The sequence below is a fragment of the Schistocerca serialis genome, chromosome 3, assembly GCF_023864345.2.
Source record: "Schistocerca serialis cubense isolate TAMUIC-IGC-003099 chromosome 3, iqSchSeri2.2, whole genome shotgun sequence".
Classification (NCBI taxonomy): Eukaryota; Metazoa; Arthropoda; class Insecta; order Orthoptera; family Acrididae; genus Schistocerca; species Schistocerca serialis.
The window spans coordinates 892,907,838-892,928,042 of NC_064640.1; positions in this window are offsets into that span (position 1 = coordinate 892,907,838).

A 20,205-nucleotide genomic window follows, 5' to 3' on the forward strand; every position below is an offset into this window, starting at 1 on the left:
TATATTCACTACACTCTCGTCCCTCATCACCTCAATGTCGACAAGTGCAACATATGGCTGGCACAGCCTTCATATATGCAACTTGTGCGCAGAAAGACTGCAAAATACATATCTGATAGGTGTTAAATATAACTCATGGTAGTTACCCTTACAGGAAGACAAGTCAGGAAGTTCACACAGTTGTACAAGAGCCCCCTTCGTATTAAAACGACCGTTCCTATCTCGAAACTTCAACAGAAGCCCGTACCAAGCTACCAAGCGTCTCTCTTGCGGAGTCTTCCACTGGAGTTTATCTATCATCTCCATAATGCTTTCTCGATTACTAAATGATCCTGTAATGAAGCGCGCTGCTCTCCATTGGATCTTCTCTATCTCTTCTATCGTCCCTATCTGGTACGGATCCCACACCAGTGAGCAGTATTCAAGCAGTGGGCAAACAAGTGTACTGTAACCTACTTCCTTTGTTTTCTGACTGCATTTCCTTAGAATTCTTCCAATGAATATCAGTCTGGCATCTGCATTACCAATGATTAATTTTATATAGTCTTTCCATTTTAAATCACTCCTAATGCCTGCTCCCAGATAATTTATGGAATTAACTGCTTCCAGTTGCTGACCTGCTATATTGTAGCTAAATGATAAAGGCTCTTTCTTTCTATGTATTTCGCAGCACATTACACTTGTCTACATTGAGATTCAATAGCCATTCCTCGCACCATGTGTCAATTCGTTGCAGATCCTCCTGCATTTCAGTACAATTTTCCATCGGTACAACCTCTCGATATACACCACCATCATCCGCAAAAAGCATTGAGAATGACATGCTGCTTTATGTTATCTATGAACTCTTCAGTCCAATCACACAATTGGTCTGATAGTCCATATGCTCTTAATTTGTTCACTAAACGACTGTGGGGAACTGTATGAAATGCCTTGCAGCAGACAAGAAATACAACATGTACCTGGGAACCCATGTCTATGGCCCGGTGAGTCTTGTGGACGAATAGCGCGAGCTTGGATTCACACAATCGTCTTTTTCGAAACCCATGCTGATTCCTACAGAGTAGATTTCTAGTCTCCAGAAAAGTCATGATACTCGAACATAATGTGTGTTCCAAAAATGATCGACATTAGAGATATAGGTCTATAGTTCTGCACATCTGTTCGACGTCCCTTGTTGAAAACGGGGATGACCTGTGCCCTTTCCCAATCTTTTGGAATGCTACGCTCTTCTAGAGACCTACGGTACACCCCTGCAAGAAGGGGAGCAAGTTCCTTCGCGTACTCTGTGTAAAATCGAACTGGTATCCCATCAGGTCCAGTGGCCTTTCCTCTTTTGAGTGACTTTAATTATTTTTCTATCCCTCTGTCATCTATTTCGATATCTACCATTTTGTCATATGTTCGACAGTCTAGAGAAGGAATTACAGTGTAGTCTTCCTCTGTGAAACAGCTTTGGAAAAAGACATTTAGTATTACGGCCTTTAGTCTGTCATCCTCTGTTTCAGTACCATTTTGGTCACAGAGTGTCTGGACATTTTGTTTTGATCCACCTACCAGTTTGACATAAGACGAAAATTTCTTTGGATTTTCTGCCAAGTCAGTACATAGAACTTTACTTTTGAATTCGTTGAACACCTCTCGCATAGCCCTCCTCACACTACATTTTGCTTCGTGTAATTTTTGTTTGTCTGCAAGGCTTTGGCTACGTTTATGTTTGCTGTGAAGTTCCCTTTGCTTCTGTAGCAGTTTTCTAACTCGGTTGTTGTACCACAGTGGCTCTTTTCCATCTCTTACGATCTTGCTTGGCACATACTCATGTAATGCATACTGTACAATGGTTTTGAACTTTGTCCACTGATCCTCAACACTATCTGTACTTGAGATAAAACTTTTGTGTTGAGCTGCCAAGTACTCTGAAATCTGCTTTTTGTCACTTTTGCTAAACAGAAAAATCTTCCTACCTTTTTTTAATATTTCTATTTATGGCTGAAATCATCGATGCTGTAACCGCTTTATGATCGCTGATTCCCTCTTCTGTGTTAACTGTTTCAAGTAGTTCTGGTCTGTTTGTCACTTGAAGGTCTAATATGTTATTGCCACGAGTCGGTTCTCTGTTTAACTGCTCAAGGTAGTTTTCAGATAATGCACTTAAAAAAATTCCACTGGATTCTTTGTTCCTGCCACCCGTCATAAACGTCTGAGTCTCCCAGTCTATAAAAGCTATAAAGCTTACTTTGGCACAGAAAGGGGTGAATTATGCTGCCACAAAAATCTTTTGTCATTTGCCAAATAGCATTAAAAGTCTAACAGAGAGCCAACTAACATTTAAAAGCAAATTAAAAGAATTTCTGAATGGCAACTCCTACTCAATAGATTAAATTTTAGATATGAAGTAGTGACTATAAAAAAAATTAATTATTTTGTGTAATGAAAACTTATGTTAAAGTGTCACATTCCACATCATTACAAAATGCCGTATTCATGAGCTATGGAACAAGCATTAATGTATGTATGTATGTATGTATGATCCCATGGAAGCATTTTCAATATCACAGGAAGCCATTTTGGCTGAAACATGCACCAGCCATATTCCAAAGATTGCTAGATGGTGTTTTGCATAACCTAAAAAACAGACAATGTGTGGAATATCTCAGTTATATTATAATCTTCTCAGAAGATATAAGAAACATGTTGAACGGTTGGAGGAAGTATTCAGAGACTATGAACAGTGAGACTTGCCCCTCTAATTATTACCAAAAATTTGTATAAATTGCTCAACCGTTCAATCATTTGCTGAAAAAAGGTTTTAAATTTGAATGATCGCAGGAATGTGAGTGTGCCTTCCAGGTGTTGAAAAAAGCTTTAACCAAAGACCAGGTACTGATGTTTCCTGATTTTGACAAAGAATTCATCCGTGGCTGTGATGCGAGTAACTGTGCTCTTTGTTGCTTTCTCAGTGAGAATGTAGAGAGCATCCTGTAGTGTATGCATCTCAACAACAAAACAGAGTGGAACACAATCTACCACAAAGAAGGAGAAATTGCCAGTGATCTATGAGATCACTTACTTTAGATGTTATCCGTACAGGCAGAAATTCAAAGTTGTAATAGACCACATTTCACTGAAATGGTTATTGGATTTGAAGGATTACTCTAGCAGATTGACGAGGTAGGCTCTCCTGAGTGAGTTCAACTACAAAGTCATTCATAAACCTGGGGAGAAACACATAAAAATGGATACTCTGAACTGCAAGGTTTCAGTGCTACAAGCACTTCAGAAAAGTGTAAGTGGCTGGCAGAGGGTGCAGGTAGATGATGCAGACTGTCATGAACTTGGGTCACAGCCACAGTTCATTTTGCACAAGTGCCTACCATGCAAGTCAAAAAAATTTGGACTGTGTGTAGCGGTTCCATTGCTCCCAAGGACTGAAGTATTGCAACAAGCACATGACTATGTGCTGTCAGGTCACACTTGTCAAAGAGCGACAGATACGAGGGTAGCCAGAAAGCTTTGGTGGTGGATGAGAAAACACGATGTGGATTGGTATGTATGAAACTCAAACTGTGTGTTCAATGGGCTGATCTTAGCTATAAATAAAATTCCTCTTCGAAGGTTGCCAGAAGCATCAAGACATTTTCAAATAATAGGACTGATATTTTGTGTCCGTTTAACAGAACCCTAGCTGGTAAAAAGTATATATTGACAATTATTGATGATTTTCGTGGTTTACATCTTGGACATGAATTCATGACCAGCACATGCTGCGCACTTTGTGTTTGCGAGTTACAGACAAGTCCCTACCATCCACAAGCAAATGGGCAAACTGAATGCATTCATAGAACAATCTTGTAGTTAATGAGTCATTATGTTAACAGCTAACATACAGATTGGGGCACATCTCTCTGATTTGTGGTCAGTTTGCACAGTTTCAGAGTCCAAACTAGTATTGGTTGTAATGCATATGTGCATTCCCATCACGTGTTTATGCTAATTGTTACGCACATTTATGCGAGTGGGAAGGCTCAGTAGCACCCAGGCTACCTGTGCATGTGACAATTATGCGTAAACAAGGAGCATTAATGATAACATCATAGGAGGCAATGTTGTGCAACCTTAGTAGGGGCGAGATCAGACCATTTGGGAGTAGGATCATACAATTGGAGACAGTGTTCCAAGACAAACTTCCATCGCAATGTGCGTAGGAGACGAGTGGAGTGTCCCTACTGGCTGAGGGAGAAAGGTGGGTGTCTCTCTTGTGCATCGGGAAGCCAGGGAGTTAGTAGCGAGGCACCACTCAAAAACGCACGATCGAGTAACCGGAGGTGGCTCCATAAGAACAGTCGCAAATAAATATAGCAGTGATAAACAAGATATAAAGTTAAAGTTAAGGTATTAATTATTAGTGAATGCAACGTGTCATGGGCAGTATCTATAACGAGTATTGAAAGTGATAAATGTGTTGTAAAGGACTGAGTATAACGGCGTAGCCAAGAACCACCGTATTGGAAAGTCTGTGACATGTGTTTCAAAGTATTCTTCATTAAAACGAGTAATTACAAAATGTTGTTAACATTTAACAACTGGCATCCCAACACACCTCACTTCAGCAGGATCACAAACCTACATTGAACCTGGCACCTGAGTGCTACTGTGCAACGAGGGACAACCGAAGCTGCAAGACACCAGGTTAGTAATACAGAAACCAGAAAAGTAAGGCAGAGTTCCTTCCTTCTTGCTACAATGCCACAGAGGGCATTATATCACAACCACCTAGGTGGTGGCGATTGTATGGTCTCTGATGGTGTGAGGTTGCCTATGGAATGAAAATTCCCTCACTCTTCGACATGTTACAACCTGACTTAGGTTCTGATATTGAGTCAGCATAGAAGTTTACAAAAATAATACGTCAAGTGCAGCAAAGAGTCAGATGAGTAAACATAAGAGATCTGGAAAGGCAAAAATGTATGGACAGCATGTAATTCAGCTTCCATATTTCAGAGTTGGTTACCAATTCTTATACAACAAAAGAGAAAACCAAAACTTTTCTGATGAAATACAAATGTCCATATCAAGTCATAGAAATAACCTCCCCAGTCGATGTTATGATCTAGTTACCACTTAAAACTTTCATTGTACATATCAGTATAGTAAAACTGTTCAATGGCAAAGTTAATAATAATAATGGCGTGTGACAAGGGCTTCCCGTTGGGTAGACCGCTCACCTGGTGCAAGTCTTTCGATTTGACACCACTTCGGCAACTTGCGCGTCCATGGGGATGAAATGATGATGATTAGGACAACACAACACCCAGTCCCTGAACGGAGAAAATCTCTGACCCAGCCGGGATTTGAACCCGGGCCCTTAGGATCGACAGTCCGTCGCGGATGCTTTACCACAGATTCCTGTACCAGTGCAACAGCAGAGCAGAAAACCAAGGAGGGTTATGGAGGAATGCAGTACCCAACACTTGTGCTGAGCACAAGTCACCATGTGCACTGAGGTCAAGAAAATTATAGTTCACAATTATGTATGGTTGTAGTGTATGTTCCATAGTGTATTTATTTTTTCTTCCCTTTTCTGTATGCTGTTACACTTATACTACATGTTGGCACGACATTCATGAAAGTAACTCGTTTGTGTTATTGCATGGATTCTCTTTTTTTGGAAGACAGGAGGACGTTGACAAGAGTTCCTATACGTCAGGTGGCATAATTGCATGGACATCTCAGAGAATAGTTGTACTCTTGACACTATTGCTCATCAAAGTAGATACCCAGTGGATTTACTCAGTCTTTACACTGCAACCATAATCATCAACTGTCACAAATATAGGAAACCTAGGGGCATGGAGAGGATGGTCCTTCAGAACAATGACATGACTTGTGCTATAGCCACCGCTAACTAATGGTCACCTGCAACCATTACGAGTATGATCATGATGAAGGTATTGACACCAATGTTGTACTGGCCAGAAAAGTATTAAATATACTGCCTACTCAAAACCCAACCTTTCCTAATGACACTATGATTCCTGAACTCCTACACTCAATAGATGACCTAATTGCAACAGAAAAAGGGCATATTAGTATGGAACAGATGTTCGATCATATCTGACAGTTTTGGTAAACACAGCATCAGTCATTCATGACTATAAGTGTTTTTACTACAAGCATAGCAGTGTTTCATATAGCAACTTGTGTACTCTACCTACACTTGAGGCATAAAGCTGTCTCTCCTCCAGACTTAACTTTTCACTAGATCCCCATAGAATGGCTTTAAGCCATAACTAAGAAATAGGCACTGAAACCACTTGTACCAGTACCGATAATTAAATCATAGCAAGTAGGACGAGACAGATCTTGATTGTATTAGAGAATAAAACCTAGATGTAAGTGGGAACAAGTAATGTAACTCACTCCCATGAGATATTAATTGGGACTACATGGTATGAACTAGTGTAAATGTAATATATGTAAATTGCAGTTGTTACGGGTACACCAAAGCACAATTCAGAACAAATTTCTCGAATAAGGGGGGATTGTTGCAAAGCAAGTCCAATACAAATCTTTAAAGTTATTACTTGGTGAAGATGGCAGAAAATCAGATCCAGCACATATCACGTGTCACAACTAGTACCTGGAGCATGCAAAGAGTGCAGTGTCGCAGAAGGCAGGGCATCGCTTGAAATACATTTTCACACTGAGCCGAGCACTAATCAAAAAGTGCAAACAGTGCAGTATGACAGCACCTAATGCATCATTCTGCGAGCCTTACACTATAGAGCCATAGCATGTGAGCTCCGAGCTGAGCCACTCCATGGTGTCCTAGCACTGATGGAAAGGGTGAAGGCAAGTGAAAGAGACATACTTAAGACACCATAGTGGGGACAAGCCTACTGACACCTCTGGATAATGAGGGTACATGACTGCATTGCCAACCATGATGATGTGACCAGCTTAAATATGACTGTATCTGAAACTTCAGTCTCGATGTCTGGTCATCCCATCTGCATTGCTGATTCCGGTTGAATGATAATCTCGCTAGCTGCATGATAACTTAATCTGCAAATTATGATGTGCTGCCTCATGCTGGGATGACTTTGCCACAGCCATGTCTGAAGATAATATGGATGAGCCTGGACCTTCCACTGATGAAGGGCTGTTCTGAGTGACAACAAACTACCAACTACAACCTATTCGATGAGACACCCGAGTACTGCCTCAGTGACCACATGTAGTGCTTCTGGTTTGGGCCCTGCCCTTCTGCCTTCAGGAAACTTGCCATCCATGAGATGCTGTTGGCAGTCACTTAAGCACACATCCATCATCGAGAGCACTGGGGTGTACTACTCTAGCTGCTGGTGAGCTGCGGTAGGCTTGCACTTCCTACCTCCTGTTCTGGCCACCTGTATTACACTGCCGCTGGATCCTGACTCACACAATGTCTGCAGCCGACGAAGTGCTGTGTCCACATTCCTTGTCACATGTGAGTGTGAGACTCAGCATGCCTTCCATCATGTCTGAGAAGACAAACCATACTGTAAAGTACAAGTAATAAATATGATACCAGACGATGCTCTTTCACTGACACCATAGGGTATATGACAGCTATTCACACCAGCTCCTGCGTTGGCCTGCTGCACCAGCAACAATAGCAGTTCTTCTGACTTTTAAATGTCCTACTATATATGATGAAAGCTTATCATCTCCATTCTTTGATGGTGATACCATGGGGAAGTTTATGGAGATTATTGGCACCAATCATGAGCATATGTACGGCTTTATTCACCCATTTGTATTATTTTTTTTTTACGATGTTTATATGACTTTTATTGTTGTTTTTCCCAGGATTATTAAATGAAGGTATTGTTATTGCATCACCCAGTCCAAATGAGCTAACTGCAGAATGTGAAATTGGTATATAGGACACATTTTCTCATGTGTGTGTGTCACATTTTAAACTTGGTGCATATGTTTATTTTCATTTGCAGGATTTTTTTTCAATTAGCTGGGCCTCATGCAAGTGTGTGAGCTGACTGTATTTGAACACAGCATGGAACATACATCAAATGAGGTTCCAGCTGATGAGGACAAGCAAATATCAGTGTGTGTTAATTAACGTAGAAGTGTTTCTACAATTTACACACGCACCCAATACTTATGATCTATATTTCATTTATCATTGTGTCTAGGAGATGTTTATAAAATACTTGAGACATGCAACCAAGTTGACTCTGCAGTTGCTGTTCACAATGAGTTAGCCACTGCTGTGCAAGAACGAGTTGACAATGAGGATAATTGAATATGTACATGTGTTCATTCACATTAGAAGTATTTCTAGAATGAATGTGTGCATACAATACTTAATTGCAGTTGTTTTGTTTCTAGGGAACTTAGATAAAATACTTGAGTTGTGTAATGAGGTCGATGTCAAGGTTGATTGCAATGATACGATGTCACTATTCTCTACCCAAAGTTCGTGGAGGGTGACTCCAATGGTCCATGACCAAGTAGGTAAGTGTTGAACCCTTTAGCTGTTACAGATGTGGTCTTTGCATTCTGTGCTGAGGTGGGTTTTGTTATGGCTGTACTGCACACCAAATGCTGGTGCCTGTGCTGAGAGATGGCATTCCAACAGAAATTAAATACTTAACACTTGATTTTTCAAAACCTGTTGGGTGAAAAAAAATTGTTTTTTGCACATCTTACAGTCTGATATTTTCACTTTATAAAGGACAGAATTTATTTCTTTATATGGCATAGTTACTGTGCTGCAACAAATTAAGTAAAACACTGTGTGAAATTTTAAAGATTTTGCAGACTTAAAGAAGCATTGCATACAGTTGATTTTAGCTCGTACATTGCAGTGAATGAAATGTATATAAGATATAGAAATTTTATTTAAAACTGAGAGCAGAAGGATAACGCACTTCGTTCTTGAATTATTGGGTTTTATATCCGTCCATTCATGTTCTTGCACATCGTGAATCACAGGTCATAACAATTGCCATATCTCATTAACCATTCACAATACTGAAACTGTTGTGTCTAGACAAGACAGCCTAGACACAATGAGAGGAAGCCGAAAGGCACGCGCTAAGTTAAAGCAGGAGGGCGTGAGATCTGAAACAGGATACGTAATGAATGCTATAAAGAAAAGTACGTAGCTTCTGGAATACTTAACTTTAATCCATCCTTTTGGTACATCTGGAGATTGTGGCGATACAAGTGAGACTCTTTAGATACATGCAATGTTACTAATGGCGCCTTGCTAGGTCGTAGCCATTGACTTAGCTGAAGGCTATTCTAACTATCTGCTCTGCAAATGAGCGAGGCTTCGTCCGTGTAGTCGCTAGCTAAGTCGTCCGTACAACTGGGGCGAGTGCTAGTCCGTATCTCGAGACCTGCCTTGTGGTGGCGCTCGGTCTGCGATCACACAGTGACGACACGCGGGTCCGACATGTACTAATGGACCGCGGCCGATTTAAAGCTACCACCTAGCAAGTGTGGTGTCTGGCGGTGACACCACAGAAACAAGGTTTTTTTACAAATGATACCACACAATGCAGCACATATGTTGAATGATAAATACTCGAAACTTTTTTAATCACTGAGATATGGAGGTAACCCATCCATAACAGTGAGAGATTGGTGGCTCAAGACGCATTCAGACAGCCATGCAGCATACAATACACGTCCTCAACACCTGAGGAATTGCACACCAGAATGTATATACATGCCACAGCAGTGGAAGAGTTAATGCACATAAAAAAGAAGTGTTAATAATAATACTTGAATACTTATTGAATGTTCTTGTTTCTAGGAAGTTTGTGTGATACTGAGAGGTAGGAGTGGACTGAAGCTGTATCCAACAATCTAGAGCACTGCATTGGTCCAGTGTCATTCTCCACCCTAAGTTACTGGTGGGTGGCTCAGATTGTCAATCATTGAATAAGCAGGCGTTAATTCACATCCATAGAGTTACTAATACTTTACACTTGCGTCCCCCCCCCCCCCCCCCCCCGGTCCCTACAGGAATCATAGAAGATGAAAATGATGATGATGAAACTGAGACGGATGCTGATGTGGAAATTAAGGCTGTGGTTAGCATGATTCCAAAATTCCAACAGCTGGATGGTGATATGCAGTCCATGTGGGATAATGATACAGATACTGATGAATTGCACAGTAAGTACAATGAATTAGTTAATATTATTTATGCTTACATATGTATGTCATATGTTTTTTCTTTTTTCTTTTTTTTTTTTTTTTTTTTTTTTTTTTGCAAATCATAATGATATCTATCAATGTCATCACTTTTTCATTTCAGAGATGCTATGGTCATCCAGAGGCAGGCTTTCATCAACAGGACCATGCCCCGAACATCAACCACAACTTTGTCAGTGTCTAGGGCCATCTCCCCATTCACCCCAACCGTCAGCCTCCTCCTCCACAGTTATTTATAATAATAACAAACAAGTTAGCAGCAGCAGCAACTCTCCTGTCCATTCCATTGTTTTTAGACAGAGCACATCAGTCACATGCCACTGTTAAACTACTCAGTGGGTGCAGGCAGATTCTGTTATTTTTATTAGGGGGCATACTCATACTATTTAAAGGAGGGTAGGTTGAATAATATTTATCTGTTAAGCCCTTATGCTTACGTTAAGGGAGTGTTAAGTTTTGTTGGTTTTGTCATTGTATTTGGTGCCAAATATTCAATCTGTGCTAAGTCACATGCAGGACAAAAGTAGTAAATGAGGTGTTAGTTTCAGGAGTCCTGCTGCAGCGTTGCGGTTACAGCCAGGGTCAAGTCTCGTCACCTGGTCCTGTGGGATGCCTCCCTGAGATTCGACCGAGATTCAGAATTCCGTCAGCAGGACCGAGAGCGCACCTTCCATCTTCTCACCATACGGCAGTTTCGCACCATCCTAGAGAGATTAATCTTTTTACTATCTGGAACTATTTAAAGAAGTAAAGATATTTCATTTAATTAAGCCTCAACAATTAATACCCAGTCCTCTACTTCCATCAAATTGGGTTCACTTCTTACCAACTGAAATCTAGACTCATCTGACGAGGCCACAATTTCCCAGTCATCTAGGATCCAACCAATACGATCACAAGCCCAGGAGAGGCGCTCGGAGTATGTCGTGCGGTTGGTAAAGGCACTCATGACAGTGATCCGCTGCCACAGCCTGTTAACGCCAAATTTTGCCACACTGTTCTAATGGAGGCGTTTGTTGTACATCCCACATTGATTTCTACAGTTATTTCAAGCAGTATTGGCTGTCTGTTAGCACTGACAACTCCACGCAAATGTCACTGCTCTCAGCAGTTAAGTGAAGACAGTTGGCCACAGCATTGTCCACAGTGAGAGGAAATATTTGAGGTGTGGTATTCTCGGCACCCTCTTCACACTGTGGATCTCTGAATATTGGATTCCCTTACGATTTCCAAAGTGGAATGTCCCATTCATCTAGCTCCAAATAACATTCTACATATAAAGTTTGTTAATTCCCATGGTGCAGCCAGAATAATGTCGGAAATCTTTTCACGTAAATAACCTAAGTAAAAATGACAACTCTGCCAATGCACTGTCCTTTTATACCTTGTGTGTGTGATACTACTGCCCTCTGTAGATGTGCGTATCGCTATCCCACTACTTTTGGCCCCTCAGTGTATGGTACAACCCAGAAATCTAAGAAGCAGATTGAAAAGAACAACTGCAAGGAATAAATTATACTGAACTATCATGATTGAAGACAGTTTTTTAAAAAAATGAAAAACCGAAAATCACCAGCACTAAATGGAATAAATATCGAACTGACTTAACGCATAGGAATTCTCTTAGAATTAAGAATACTAAATCTCTTTAACATGTGCTGGGTAACATATGAGATACCAGAGGGATGGAAAATAGCAGCGTTCATTGTAGTACATAAGAAAGGAGAAAAAAGTAACACATGTAACTACAGGAGCACAATTAATGTAAGTACTGTTTACAAAATCTACAGCAGACTAATAAGTGAAAGATTGCAAAATATCTCAGATCTAATTTTAAAGGAGGAACAAGCAAGTTTCCGAAACAGAAGGTCATCCATAGATGAAACATATAGTTTAAAAAGAAAAGAGCATTAAATCTGCAAACTCACATAGCATTTGTGGATTATAAAAAGGCATTTGGCAGAATTCACAGACACATACTATGGGTAATAATGAAGGAAAAAAAAAGAGAGAAATCCTAAAATATCTAATCTACAGGGTGTAAATTTTAAGTTGACAAACCAGAATAACTTGAAAAATAAGCTTCACATGAAAAAAATGTGTTGCATCCACAGTCGATTATTTTTGAGGGGGACATCTGCTGGTGCTAAAAGTAGCCCACTGCCCCCATCCCCCTGGGGGTGGGGGCGGGAGGCAACTTTAAAATTTCAAATAGGAAGCCCCATATTTTATTGCAGAATCTGATTCGACATAAAAAAACTAGGTACATTTTGTCTTAAACATTTGTTTTCATTCTCGGTAGTTGGCGCTGTAATTCAAGAAAAACCATGTTCTCATTTTTGCAAGGAAAATGGTTACAGATAAATAAAAAATAATTATTTACTTTGTAAATTTTGATTCGCTAAAACTTAAACTCTCCCTCTCTCCCCATAGGATGGGGTTTGAGAGAGGAATTAATTATACTAATGTTGAGCCAAATATTAATTTTTCCCACAGATTCAGATAAGTTTTGTTTGTTTCGTGGCCACACAACTTTTAATTATCAAACAAATCATCTGACTAGCTAACTAAGTAACCAAACATTCTACTTACTAACGAGTGAACTCATTAACTAAAAAACTAACTGACTCACAAACCTAATTTTTTTATTAGATTCGGAGTAATCACTCTTGTTTGTTGAGAAGTCTCACAACTGGGGTGCTTGCTTAATTTGAGTTGTTTAGTTTCGGGTGGAAAAATGTTGAAACAATATTCACAAATTTATTGGCTTAAATCACATTGTTCACACCTTTATTTTATTTTATTTTGGAATATCGTGGGTGTTACGTCATTTACATTTTCTTGAATTACAGCACCAACTACCAAGAATCAAGACAAATGTTTAAGTCAAAATATATGCAGTTTTTTAAATGTAGAATCTGATTCTGCAATAAAAAATGGGGGTTCCCATTTGAAATTTTAAAGTTGCCTCCTGCCCCATGCCTGGGGGGCGGGGTGGCGGGCTATTTTACCACCAGCAGATGTCCCCCTCGAAAATAATCAACTTTGGATTCTACACATTTTTTTGTGTGAAACTTATTTTTCGAGTTATTCTGGTTTGTCAAGCTAAAATTTACACCCTGTATATTGCAAAAACCCTATATACAAATACCGGAATTAGAACTGACATGGGTAATGAGATAATGCCTGAAACACAAACAAATCAAGGAATAACACACGGACGTGGTTTGTCACCAACATTATTCAATATCTACACAGATGACATGATCAGAATGGAAAAAAGATAGACCATCACCAGGCATAAATACTGGGTGGAATAAATATATTAACACAATGATTATATATAAACTATGGGGCCAGAGAAGTGTGGGAAGAGTGAGGGTGAGACTGAAACAGGCACTAGGCCTAACCCTGGAGTGGCAGAAGTAGTTCTTGCAGTATAGTGTATAGGTTCCAGTGGAAGCAGCGTTAGGTTTTGTTCCATAAGCAGTTTCCTCTTATTGTTCACTTTATGATATGTGAAACCTATGTCTTTTAGTGTCCTCAACATGGCTGAAATTAACACAACTGAGTGCTTTCATATGGAAATTTTTCTGCTATTGTACATTTGCATTTATGATACATGCTGATTAGACTTGCAACAAATAGTATATTTGGCCACATGCTGAGTACCACATATTATGAAAGAAGCATTCAGCCAGTGCGTGGACAGAAAACTTGAATCAGTGTGTTTTTTTTCCACTCACTCATTTGTTTTGGTACTTACCTCCCTCCCATGCTGCCCTATCCCACACGCTCAATTGTTACCGCACTGCTTGTTTTGTTGACAACTTTAGTTTGATACACATTGCCAATATATAAGCATAGTTTACATACTCTCTACATTTTGATTGTTTGAAAGTGGAATTGTGTAAAGTCTAACTAATAATAATTGATTAAGGCTTGAGAATAATTGCCTATATGGACATACTTCAATGACAACGAAAATAATCCAAAAAGTGTTGCGTGTAAACAGTGTGAAATAAAGATTTATCATGGTGGTGTTGGAAAGAAGGGGACTACATCAGGAATGATAAATCATTTGAAAAATATACACAGCGACAAACATCGTTAAGTTGTAGCCTACACTTCCTAAGGGGCAAGACATTACAGGTCAAGACACAGATGTAAGTAAACCTTTGACCTTGATAAAGCAACTGAGTCTTGGAGAATGTGCTGAAACATACAAACCATGGGATATTAATGATCCCAAGGCTAAAAAATACCATCTCTTAACTGCCGAAATGATAGCACTCCACACTGAGGCACTAAATATAGTAGAAATGGCTGGTTTTAGAAAACTGATTAATAGCTCCTTTTGTGATATAAAATACCAAGCCGCCCTTACTTATCAGACAAAATAATTCCACAAATATATCATAAGGTGGTTGAGACAATTAAAACATTACTTTCAGAGACTGATTATATTTCTGTGACATGCAACATGTGGACATGTTCACATTGTGTAATCAAAAGCGTTATTTAAGTTTTACTGTGCATTTTACTGATCATGAATTCACAGTTAAACATCTAGTATTGGGCATTAGCGATTAGTTTGCAGGAAATTGCAAATTTATGGGACATGCAGCTGGCAAAAATTCATGTTGTTATTCATGATAATGGACAAACATAGTAAACACTTTTAGTAATGCAGAGTTGGGCTCAATGCATTGTTTCATTCATACTCTTCAATTGATTGTTAACAATTGTCTGAAGGCTCAGTCAAATGTGATTCAAATGATAGAGACAGGTAGGATAATCGTAACTCATTTTACTCATTCTGGCACTGCACAGAGGTATTGCCAAACTCTGCACAACCTCAGAAGAGCAATACAAAACAAGCGCAGGGGAAAGTTGGGCTAAAAGATCTTGCTGATTCACGACAACGCCCGGGCCCACACGGCAAATGCCACTCGTGAAGTTCTCGAATCTTTTAAGTGGGAGTTGTTTCCTCATCTGCCGTACAGTCCCGACCTGGCACAGAGCGACTTCCACTTATTCCCAGCAATGAAGAAGTGGTTGGCTATGCAGCGTTTTGATGACGACGCACAGCTTCAAGAAGAGGTAACCACGTGGTTCAAGGCGCAGGCGGCCGAATTTTACGACGAAGGAATTTCCAAGCTCGTCCATCGCTACGATAAGAGCCTTAATTTAAATGGAAACTATGTAGAAAAGTAGTATTTAAGTGTGGCTTTCATCTGTATTTAATAAAAAAATTCCAATACTTTATTTATTTTTAATTCCAAAACATAATGTACTTTGTGGATAGCGCTCATAGCTTAAAAATATTTCACCAAAATATAGGAAGCCTTTTAAATAAAGAAGACAAACTACTAGTTTCTCTTCAAGAAACAGCTGAAACTGATGACACTATTGGTGATGTGCTCTGCCTAACTGGACATCATTTGTAAGCTACAGAAATCAATCAAATACATTTAAATAGTTATAGAATTATTACTCACTACTGCAGGACCAACTTAGGCAAAGTGGGGTGGCAATTTATATGCACAATACTTTTATATGACAAACCATAAATGTAGCTCAATACAGTACTGAACAACATTTTGAATGATGTGTTGCAAAATTAAAACTGGAATCTCAGTTCCTCATAGTAACTGCAATGGGAAACATTAAAAAGTTCCTCTCACAGCTAGAATTAGTTCTTACAAAACTTTATAGGAATAACAGTCAGATTATAATATGTGGTGATTTTAATATTAATTTTCTTTCAAACAGTAACAATCATACACAACTGAAACCTACTCCTGATGGTTTCATTCCCAACAAGCAATAGTATATAGCCACAGCAAGATCTTGATTGATAATCTTTTCCTAGACCCCACAAATTACAATGATGTAAAAACAAAAGCCATAATAAATTGTCTGTTTGATCACGATGCTCAACTGACAACCTTACAATTTGCCAGTAGAAAAACAGTAAATGATCACACCCAGATTAAACATATTATAATAATAAATACAGAATCTAATAGCTTGTTTAGAAACAGTTTACACCATAAACAATGAGAGGAAGTGTACCAGTAGATACAATGAATCAGAAATTCAGTTCATTTGTGGACTTATTTGTCAAACATTTTGAAGCCTGCTTCCTCCAAAGAAACATTAAAATGAAATCAATCTGTGTGGAAGGAAAGGCTGCATAACAGCTGGCATCAAAATATCATTTGCTACCAAAAGGGAGACCTGTATGTAGAACAAAGGGCCAGTACAAACCTAGCAGTGAAATTACATTACAAAAAATACTGTAAAATTCTAACATGTGGAATTAGGATGGCGAAACAAATGCATTATGCAGAAAAAATCAGCAAGTCAAACAATAAAGTAAAAAGTATGAGAATGTCATAAGAAGTGAACAAATAGGAACATAAAATCCACCAAGGCTCTGCAACTTTGAGAAAAGTCCACAGGGGAGTGACTGAGTGAGGAATAAAAGTGCAGAGTGTACATAAAGTCCAGTAACACTTTCAATTATTTATTGCACAAGTACTAAACATTGTGCACGTCATATACGAGGGGGGACCCGAAAATAACCGGAATTTCTCTCTAGAAAGCATATACTTTATTGTTTTCAAATACAACCTTAATCTCCTTCGAAGTACTCTCCATTAGCATTAATACCCCTGTCCAAACATTCATTCCAGTGTTCGAAGCACCTTTTAAATTCGTTCTCTTTGATACCTGCTAGCACTTTCATGACATTGTGTTTTACGTCTTCCACATCCGCAAAATGTATCCCTCTCAAGTATCTTTTCATCCTTGGGAATAGGAAGAAGTCTGAGGGTGCAAAATCCAACGAATAGTGCGCGTGGGTCAAGGTAGTCGTCTTCGTTGAGGCCAAAAACTGGCGAATGCTGAGAGCCGTGTGCGTGGGAGCATTGTCGTGATGTGGGAACCACACGCTAGAATCCCACAAAGCCGGACGTTTTCACAACAAACTTCTGCGAAGCCGTTTCATAACTTCCAAATAGAATTGTTGGTTTACTGTCTGGTTTTCAGGGACAAACTCAGAGTGTACGATCCCTCTGATGAAAAAAAAAAAAAACAGATTAACATCGTTTTCACATTCAATTTTGACTCATCACCTGTAACGATTTTGTTGAAAAAACTGTGGATCAACTTTGAACGCGTCCTTCATTTCGAGACAGGCTTTAATGCGACGATCCCTTTGATCTCCGGTAAGAAGCTTCAGTACGAATTTTGCTGCCACTCTTCGCATCCACAAATCGATGTTCAAGAGGCGCTGAATTGAGCTCCAGGACAGCCCGGACAAGTTCTCGAGTTGGTCAATTGTCCTGCGTCGATCTTCGCTGATGAGCTCATGGATTTTGTCGATGTTGTCTTCGCTTCGAGCAGTTGTAGGTCGACTGGATCGGGGCTGATCTTCAACCACCATTTCTACCTTTTTAAACCAAGAAAACCATTCGTACACTTGTGTTTTACTAAGAGCATGGTCTTTGTAGGCTGTCGGAATCACCGCAACAATTTCTGCTGCAGTCTTGCCGAGCACAAAACAAAACTTCACTGCCGCACGTTGTTCGTAAGAACTAGCCATTTCCTCGTGTCACGTCTGAACTGTGCGCACACTCAAGGAACTGCCAAAGAAACCACCCTCCACACTGTTGGGTGACGCCGCGTGGAAGAATGACTCAGCAGAGCTCCTACTACAACCCTCTGGCAGCCCAACCTGCTACTACAAGTACACGATGTGCAGCATTACGAATCCAGTTACTTTTGGGTACCCCCTCGTATATTGCATTTTGAAGAGAAACTCTGAAAGAGTGTGTGTGTGTGTGTGTGTGTGTGTGTGTGTGTGTGTGTGTGTGTGTGTGTGTGTGTTTTTCTTTCTCTCTCTCTCTCTCTCTCTCTCTCTCTCTCTTTTTTTTTTTTTTTTTTTACAAACATTTGATTTGAGAGCCATGAGTGACCCGGCAGATGTCAATATGGTAATCAAATTCTTGCCATACCCATCCCAGCATGGCATCATCGACTGTGGCAGTTGCTTCCCGTATTCTCTCATGGACTCCTGCTACATCACATAGTAGAGGCGGTACATACACCAGATCTTTAATGTGTCCCCACAGAAAAAAGTCACACGGAGTGAGATCTGGTGATTGGGAAGGCAATTTCATGAAACAGCTATCCCCTTCTGTAGCACAGCCGATCCATCGATGTGGCAGCTCCATGTTCAGGTACCCACAAACTTCAAGATGTAACTGGGGTAGAGCCCCATCCTGCTGAAAGATGAATGGAGAGACCGATTGCATTTGAGGCATCGGCCATTGCTGCAACATGTCCAAGTAGGAATATCCACTGACAGTGCTCTCGGCAGAGAAGAATGGCCCGTACAGTTTTCAATGTGACAACGCACAAAAAAACATATACCTTTGGGGAATCACACTCAAATTCAATGCATTCATGTGGATGTTTTGTGTACCACATTTGACAATTATGATTGTTCACTTTCCCATTAGTGTGAAAAATGGCTTCGTCGCTAAAAATGAAGTGATCAACAATGCCATCCCATCCTCATCCAATTGGTGCAACTGCGAGCAAAACTCAAAACGCTTGTCTTTGTCGTTGTCATTGAGCTTCTGCACTAGCTCCAATTTCAATGGTTTCATAGACAGCTTCTGTCGCAAGACTTTCCACACTGCCATTGGAGCCATTTCGAGTTCACGGGATGCACAACACAACAATTTCTTTGGACTCCTTTATGAATGTCTCTCATATGCGCTCCACATTCACTTCACTCACACTGGGACGTCTGCTTCTCTTTGCCGGGCACAAGCAACCCATCGTAACGAATTTGTTGTGCCAGTGGTAAATGGTCTTCCTTGTTGATGGCTTCTTACCGTACTTCATTCTAAATATCTGTTGAACAGCTGTAGCACACTTTTTTTTGTTGAACTCCAACACACAGAAAGCTTCCTCCGCACCTGAACTCACCATGTTTGTGACTAGTGCTGACTATCGGCAAAATACCAAACTACGCTGTGGCAGTATACATGAAAAAAACTTTCAGGGTTTCTCTTCAAAATGACAATGTTTGGTTCTTGTGCAATAAATAATTGAAAGTGTTCCCAGACTCTATGTACACCCTGTATATAACAAGCTTCACATCAGTACAACAAAGGAAATTAATAATATACAGGTATACAAAAGGAACTAAAAACATTCCTCAGAAAACAAACTTATTATAAAATGAATGAATTCCTAGAGTAATAAGGCATCCTTTTCAGTAAAAATAGAGGAAAGAAAATTGTAATGTTATGAATACAAAATTGTGTACTTCTAACATAAATTACTGATAAAACGTAAGTTTATTAATATCATAGGTTAAAATGTATACTACAATTTATTCTCCACTATTAAGCATTCACGTTAAATTACTCGTGTGATGAAGATAAAAAGTTTGTATTTTAATTTAAATCATAATGACAAAATGTAAATTTCATTACGTCATTGTGGCACTGGGATAAAAATGTATACTTCCACTCATTCTGCTATTTTAAGCATTCACATGCAGGTTTTAATATTGTCTGCAATCAATAGTTCATAGAAAATACTTATTTGTATGATATATCAAGTGCTCACATAATTTTGTATTAATTCACTTGACTTATCCTATATTACTAGTACACCCTACGTACAATATGTGATCAACAGGGCCAAATAAAAAATCAAACCACCATTCGCAATATTTTCTCACTATCTGTTAGAAATTTAAACAGTTCTGATGTCACGTTGACTGAAAGCCATTTTTTGTTACAAAGTACTGCATAATCTTCATTCTACAGCCTTTGACACATTTTCCCACCAGGAGATATTTGCGTGTGCACTGCGCTTTGTTGTTGTACACTGTGCATTTCCTTTGCAACTAAAGAGTGTGTGTGTGTGTGTGTGTGTGTGTGTGTG